The 8340-nt window shown below is 37.5% G+C and overlaps 1 pseudogene; it reads right to left on the bottom strand.

The window, feature by feature from the left end:
* Positions 1-7943: 7943 nt before the first annotated feature.
* On the bottom strand, positions 7944-8340 carry LOC105750056 (annotated as a pseudogene).

The following is an 8340-nucleotide window of genomic DNA, read 5'->3' as shown; positions in this document are numbered from 1 at the left end:
TTAGCAGCAACAGTGGGATGGGGGTGGGCTTTGAATATATTAATTACCTAATAAATGTCTGTTGCATGGTGTTGAATCACAAGATTCTAATTTGTTTTGGCTTAAAATTTAATTTAATTCAATAAGCATTATTAAGTTAGGAAGAATATTGTTTTGTTTTGTTTCTGAAAAACAAACCATATGGTACTTTTTCATGATGGAGGAGGAGAAATATGTAGCAATATTAAAACAACTCAGAATAGGGTGCTGACTTCCCCAAAAGGCTTTGGAATCATTACTTTTGTTTCTGAAGTTATGGGCAAGAAATAAGTAAGTATCAACAATAACTACTTCAACAAGGATTAATAAAATCATAATTTCTAGGTTAGTCAATCACTAGTAAGTACTAAGTTGTTTATTCTTTATGCTCAAAGAAGATCAAAACAACATGAGGGTCAACGTACAGTGTGTCCAGCTATGGCTGAAGATATTAAAATGAGCTCAGAAGGCTCTACCATAGTTTCGGCAGAAATTGTTCATATGACTGTTTGGAAGGGAGGTATTTCTAGGTTAATGCATCTCATGTTTCTTTTCAGCTGCCACAATGCTTATTGAGGACAATACCTTTTTTGATGTATGTATACCAAGCTGGACTACCCTGTGCCATTGCTCCCATGTCTCACCAGTGTTTTCATTAATTTTTACTAAACAAATTTCCAAATTATAAAGGAAAAATGGAAAGCGTTTTGGAAGGAAGGCTTCTTAACAATTAATGTAATGCCCGAGAAACTGAGGCAAGACAGAGATTGGTTTTTAATATTTTAATTGTGAAGAATTTAGACTAGTTGGCAGCATGGGACTCTTATTTCAAAGCATTCAGCGGTGAGCAATCAATTCAGAAGAGTTTTATAGCTAGGGGAAACAAAGACAGATAAAGTGGGGGTGGAGGATACTGGATGGGGGACAAAACATAATTCCAAGAAATGATCCGTTATCCTTTATTTTGACAGGATAAGGGTAAGGAGGACAAGGACACTGGGTGAATGGACAAGATAAGAAGGTCAAAGGCTGGAGACAGTGAAGCGAAGGATAATACTCAAAGAAGGGGGAATTACTCCAGCAAGAATTTGAGATAAGGCACCTATAGTTTTATGATACAATGAAATATAAAGTGGCCAAGCTTTGAGATTTTAATTCTCTCAGTCCTAATGGCCAGGAAGGGGATGGTACATGGCCATAATAATTTTATTCAGGGAATAGTTAATAATTCAGGGAAACTGAGGCATAACATTAGAAAATTAGACAGTTCCTAACAGTTTCAAAAAGTAGAGAGGGCTGTTTCTGGGGATTTTCAATTAGAGGTTGGATAATTGTTGAGGTTGGTAAGGAATCCCAAAAGATTGGGGTCATATAGTGTCACTGTCACTGAGGTATCTCATAAGAATTTGCAGGCTTGAACCAATTTCCAAGTGAAGGGGCAAAGTTTAATGTAACACCAATTGAAGCAGTCTAAATTCCAAGAGAATTTAGCAAAGAAACAGAAGCAAGGAAGCAGATTTATTTAGTTCTTCATGTTACAGATATGCTAATTTTATGGCCCAGAGGTAGGACCAAGGAGGAGTCTCTGGAATTTGGCTGTCACTGACCAACAGATTATCCATCTGACAATCAGCAATGAATTGAGGAGTGGTCTATTCACTATTGTCTCAGGAGTTCGACTTGTGGGACTATGCTGAGGCCAGAAGACTTTAGAATCAGATAGATTGTTAGAACAATAGTATTCTTAGGTTGGTTGTGAGAGGTCTCAGGGTCAGATTTCAAAGCCATAGGACTTAGAATCACTAACTTTTGTTAGAACAGAAGCCCCTTAAGATATGGGGACCTTAAAATTATTGCTGTTTCCCCTAGAAGCTATATCACATCATAATCACTTGATGATACTACGGAGGAGATTCTTATTCAAGTAGAGATCAATTTGATGGTTTCTGAGATCTCTTCCATGTGATTCTCTGAGTGTCTTGCTAGAAGTCATACAGCTTAGTACATATTAGAATTGGAGTTGAAACACAGCTTTCTGACTCAATCCTCCAGTTGTAAAAGCAGAATATTATATTTTTCATCCTAACGCCTCAACCCAATATTCCAAGTTGTCATGGAGCCCCAACCCTCCCCCCAGTTATTATGTGGACTAGATTATGTATCTTCATTTCAGCATCATCCGTAGAAGAGATCTCAGCTTTTTCTAACATTTTCACAACTTGTCCTGCCATACTTTTTTTTTCTTTTAGAATCTGAAAGATGGGGCTGGAAGGGAAGTACTGTGTGTGTGTGTGTGTGTGTGTGTGTGTGACAGACCGTATTTTTCATTATAAGTCTGAACTATTCATTTTTCTTAGCTCCTTACTTATATCCATCTATAGTAAATAATTTTCCTTGATGACAGTTACTTGAACTCAGTGAGACATAAGATTGTTATGCTATCCAAATCTAACCAGTAGCAAAAAAGAGGCTAGTAATCAACTTATTACTAATTGAACAATTATTAGACACCTACTCCTGTGTTTCATGCACTGGGGTGGGTGTTGGAGATATGAGGCAAAAGAATTTACATTCTAGTGGAGGAAATGGCATATTCATATAGAAAGGAAAAGAACTGAAATAGGGACTGGACTATGATTTTACTGATATGGGGAACTCTCAGATGAGGAAACTCTCTCCATTAATATAGGCTGGCAACTGCTCTGTAATTTATAACCTTGGAGAGTTGCTTTGAGCAGAAGTATCAAGTATGCTGCTGCCTGCAAGTCCACAAGTTTCTTTGCTTGAGGCAGATTAAAATAGAGTTAGGAAATATTTAATTAATAAATAAAAATATAATAAAACATAAATATTATCTTTCAAGCTAAGTAAACCTACAGGCCACAGGGATTTTTAGCCCCTATTTTTATTTAAGCTTGATGTCACCAGCCTAGAACCATGAGAGGTTGTTTTATTCACAGTTGTTGAGCCAATATATATCAAGGGAAAGACTTTCACCAAGATCTTCCTGACTATGAAGTCAGTTTTCTCTCTACTATGTGCTAATAACATACACATAGAAAGGTCAAATAGTTGCTGCTTTTAAGGAATTCACATTTTAATGATGCATTGAAAAACTGCCTAACGATTATAGCTGTCCAAAAGGGGAATGGTGTGTCCCCAGAGTTAGACTGAACCTCACTTGGAATTTTTCAAGTAAAATTTGGACAACTTGTCATTGGGATTTCTTTTGGGTATGAGTTGGACTTAATAACTACTGAGGTCTCTCCTAACCCTTAAATTCTGTGACCCTGTGAAATTTGAAGGAAATGAGAGATAGATACTAAGAGGGATGAGTGAGGAGAGAATGAATTTATGCATGAAGGATATGGTCATTTGGCCAAAACACAAAGATTTTAATTATGATAAAAAGAAAGCTTTCAGAAATTTGAGCCAGAAGGGGAAAAATCAGAATTTGTAAAAATTCTGTCTAGGCTAAGAAATCTAATTAAAGAGTTCAGTAATAACAAACATAACAGCAATAATAATAATATTAAGTCTGGGAACATGATTCCACCATAGGTCCACATGAGAAAAGTTAAGCAAAATAGACAGTAGAAATTCATAGATTTTTGTTTTTGTCTTTGAGGGAGAGAGGGGCCAAAGAGTTATGAGTTCACCGATGCAGAATATTCCAAGCAAGGAAACTCCTTTATCTGCCAGAGATATATAATTTGTCTGAAACTTTGAGTGTTAAAGAGTTATAAGGGGCCATATATGAGAGCTTTGATGGTGTATCACAGGTAGGACTTGAATTCAGGATTTCCTGATTCCAAAGACAACCACTATGTCATACAACCTCTTGTATCTATTTTAAAAGTGTCTACCAAACGCCACCCCCCAAAAAACCCACCCCCAAGTCAAAAATTATCCTATTTATACCACTTACCTTTCTTGAACTTAAATCAATTACTACATGGGAACTGGGAAGTCTTTCTCATTGTTCCCACCCCCGACTTATGACAGTGCCAAGAAAAATTATACTAGATGAATTTTCCCAAGAAAAAAATGAACTGAAGGAGAAAAAAATGAATAAAAGTGCTTTGAGTCATAGCTCATTAGAACTGGGAAGGAACTTAGGACCATAGACTCCACTCTTCATTCCTCAGATGAGGAAACTGGATTTTAGAGAGATTAAGTGACTTTCCCAGAAGCAGCATAGGATATATTGAGTCATTTACACACACCCTTTCATCCTTTATCAAACAGTGTCACTTATTTGCTTTATTCTTTTTTTAAGACAGAGGGAAGATTGCCTTCCTTATTAGTGCTTACTTAATCCTTCATGGTCCATCTTTCCAGGAATTATTTGTATTAATGACAAGAAGCTGAACACAAAGGCAGGAAGGGCCGCAGAAAACACTAAGCACAAAGGACATTGTGACTAGATTCAGGTTTGATCCAGATCGAGCTGTGGGGAAAGGAGAAAAGTGGCAGCAACCCATGCTAACCAAATGCGGCTGGTCTCTGCTGACTTGGGCATTTGCTGCCAGCATCAATGAGGTCATTCTAAAGCACAGCACGAGTCATTCAGCACACACCCCTGGTCAGACAGTCAGAGTAAACAACTTTCTGTTGCATTTCCTGTTAGTTCAAAAAAAGATTCCTTAGTGAGCCTAGTCAAATTTTCAAAAATTCCCCCTTTTCTATTTCCTCTAAAAGTATTTTTTTTGCAAGAGACTTCCAGGACATGATGCCATCCAAATTGTCCCTCGCCTCTTAGATTAGCCATCCGCCTTGAATCCAGACTGTTTGCCCAGCATCCAAAAGTAATTAGGGTTGCATGAGGAGTGCCCAGAATAGCAATGACAAAGCTGTGCTACTAATCCACCATGGTGTTCAACCAGAGTCATAACTAAAACAAAGCAATTTGGAATTTCCCCAGGGTACCAACCTGACAGGGGGCACAGTTCCTCCCTACACAAGAGACCCAAGCTTTCATGATGAAAGTCCCCAGGGTCCTCCCCTCTCCCAGTGTATCCTTTCTGCAACAGTCTCTGTCTCTGCCCAGGACTGCTTAGTGGAATTTTAAAAGTAAGAGACTTTCCTTTTGACTTATTCCCTCCTCCCCACAGCCACTAACTATGTCTTAGGGAGAAGTGTTCCTAGTTGGTCTTTTATCTATAACCACTATGAGGCTGTAAAATGGTTTTCTGAAGAACATTGATTGACCAAACAACTCAAGGAAAATGGTCCTAAGTTAATTGGTTATGGAATTTGGAATAAGAGGCTAGCTCTTAGAAACTCTGAAGCAATTAATGTACTTCATTCTAAATCTTGTTTCTCTAAAGCAAATGATCTGTAATTGGGAGCTGAAATTAAAGAGAGATTTAAAGATCTTGAAGGTGTGAGAGGTGGGGAGGCAAATCTCTTTTAAGAGCCAGCTGCAAAATTAATTGTTTTACTAACAAAGCTCTATTGGCCTTCTCCACTTGGACATCAATTTTCTCCCAATATCCTTTACAGACCTGTTCTTCTTTGAAGTACTTCTCTCCTGAGAGGAACCTTAAGAAAATAAATGCAAAGGGTTGATAACTAGTTGATATAATACTTAATATAATAGCAACCCAAAATATTTGTAGAGTCATTAGAGAAATAGTCCAGTGTAGCATAAAGGATATTGGAGTCAAAAAACCTGGTCCAAGTCCTGGGTTGGTCATTGGATTGGTTACAAATCTCAATTGTGACCAGAGGTTTTACCCTGATTAAAGGCAAAAAAAGTTAGGTGCCATGTCATTGTTTTCTTTCAGCTCATTGAATTCAATTCAGTTCAATTTAATTCAATAAACTTTATTTTACACTTATTCTATGAATGACACTGAAGTCCTGAGCCTTCAAAGACAAAAAATGGAAAATAGTTTTTGCTCTCAAGGAACTTATATTCTACCAAGAATATACAATTTGCACATAAATAAGTCAATACTAATTAGGTACAAAGGAATTTCTAGAGGAAGGGATGTGGTGTTCTCAGAAGAAATAGGGAAATTAGGAATAAGGAAGGAATGGGTTTTTCTGACAAACTTCCATTTTGAATACATTGAGTTTGTGATAACTATGAGATAGCCCGGCACAATGGACAAAGAAATCTCCTGAAAGCCAGAAAAACCTGAATTTGGTTTCTGCCTTTTAACATATATATACTGGCTATGACAAGTGTGTCTGATCTTTCGGGGCTCTAGGTAACTCTCCAAAATGATGGTCCCAGAGAAGATGCTGACATGTATGGGTAGAGGTAATTTCTTCATTCAGGAGTTCCCTATACAAGTGAAATTACAGGTTCAATTCCAATCCCTGTCCCTATTGTTTGGTACACTCAGGTGAAAATGTCCAACAGACAAGTGGTGATAAAAGACCAGAATTCCAGAGAGAGAGAGAGAGAGAGAGAGAGAGAGAGAGAGAGAGAGAGAGTAGGGCTGAATACATTCAAATCCTACCCTAGAACCTAAATATGAACTAGGTAACCTTCAGTACCTGAAGTACTTATCGGTGAAACACAATTCTAATCCTATAAGACTAAAAAGACTTCATGTATAGGCCTAATGATAGAGTGATTCCATTTTCAGATCATCTGGTTTGAAGAGAAACTCATTATCAGAAGAATGACCACCTGTTGACTTGTTTTGTCCATAGCTAGTTTTGAAAAACAAATAATAAGCCATAGAATAATAGAGAACATTGATGCATTAAATCATAGATAATTCGAAATATTTAAGTGTAATGAAGTAACGGTGGCTACTAGACTTGCTGGCAAGTATTAGGGATGTCATGACTATGGAACAGCTTTGGTGCACTATATGTGAATAGTGGGATAAGGCAGTCAAGAAAGCCAATATGAGATATAACAAGAGAAGCATCACATCCAAGAATGTTGAGGTGTTAGTCCCTTTGTGTTCTGCCCTAGAGATGGATTTATTTTTGGGTGTGAAAATTTTAGTTAGGACATTGATAATCTAGAGACTGTCCAGAGAAAGAAAGGTTCTTTGGTTGGTGAAGTTTATTCCATATGAGGATCACTTGAAGGAACTGGTAGTGTGAAGGAGAAAAGAATGAGGGAGATGTATAGCAGCCATCTCCAAGAAGTTCAAGGATTGTTATGTGGAACAAGAATAAGACTTGTTCCATTTGATTCCAGAGATAAGGACTAGGAGAAAGAGGGAATTTATAATGAGGTAACAGTTCAGTGTTGGTTAGCAACTGATGGTGGACAGAATTTTGGATTTGGATTTAAAGGACCAAAGTTCTAATTCTGGCTCTACTGTTTACTATTTATGTATCCCTAAGGAAATCATTTTTCTCTCTGGGCTGTACTTTTCTTGTTTTTAAAATGACTGACTTTGACTGACTTCGATGACTCTAAAATCCTTTCTAGCTTGAAGTCTATAATTTATGATTTGTCTTTAGAGTATCCTGGTTAAAATTTCTTCATATTTTCTCTCCTTCCCCTCACAACTTTTCATTTCAGATATGAAGATATGCTTTATTGTTTTGGGGGGTCATAAATCAGCATTTATTACTTAAGGTCAAGAGCAGGTAATTAGGATGTGAGGGCTCATTCAGAACAGTGAAAGAAGGAGGGGAGGGAAAGGGAATAAGAAGATCAGAGTAGCTCATTTGTCTGCTCTGGCGGGGGTTGATCCTGATTTCTGAGTCTTGGTCTAGGGCACACAAGGAAGCACATAATAAGGTGAAGTTCCACAGGGGACAGTTTTAGGAAGATGTGAAGGGTGACCAAAGTTATACCTCCAACCAAAGGTAGTCTTTGTGGACCTGCAGTACCTCAACCTTTGATGGAACTGAAGTATAGAAATTTGATAAGTTCCATCTCACTCATTTCAGCTCTTATGACATATTCATGGCATTAAAGTCTTTGTGCTGAAGAATTTTTATCACCTCTCTTATTTCTTGTACTTTGCTTCTAATTTCTTTGAATATGCATCCAACTTATAAGCTGCTTGCTCAAGAGCAGTTACTTATTCCTCAGTTAAAGTGATCTGATCCAGATAAGGCTGAAGTGCTGCATATTTCTGGCTTAGGTCCTTTAGGTTTCTGCTTATGTTTATATAAGATATAAAATTTTATTATATATTGTATAAAATTTAGAAATTTTATTTCTAGATACTTCCAGTTGGTCAGTTTGTTCATGTTTTCCAGAAGCATATTATAGTCTTCACTGGTGGCTGTCAGCTCACTGGTCAGGTATGTGGTCATTTTGGAGAACATGTCCTGGTACAACCTTATGATGTCCACCTTGGCGGGCTTTGTGGCCTTCTCAGCCATCTCCAT

Source organism: Sarcophilus harrisii, chromosome 3, assembly GCF_902635505.1.
Source record: "Sarcophilus harrisii chromosome 3, mSarHar1.11, whole genome shotgun sequence".
In the NCBI taxonomy this organism is placed as follows: Eukaryota; Metazoa; Chordata; class Mammalia; order Dasyuromorphia; family Dasyuridae; genus Sarcophilus; species Sarcophilus harrisii.
This window is presented reverse-complemented; position numbering and strand designations above follow the sequence as displayed.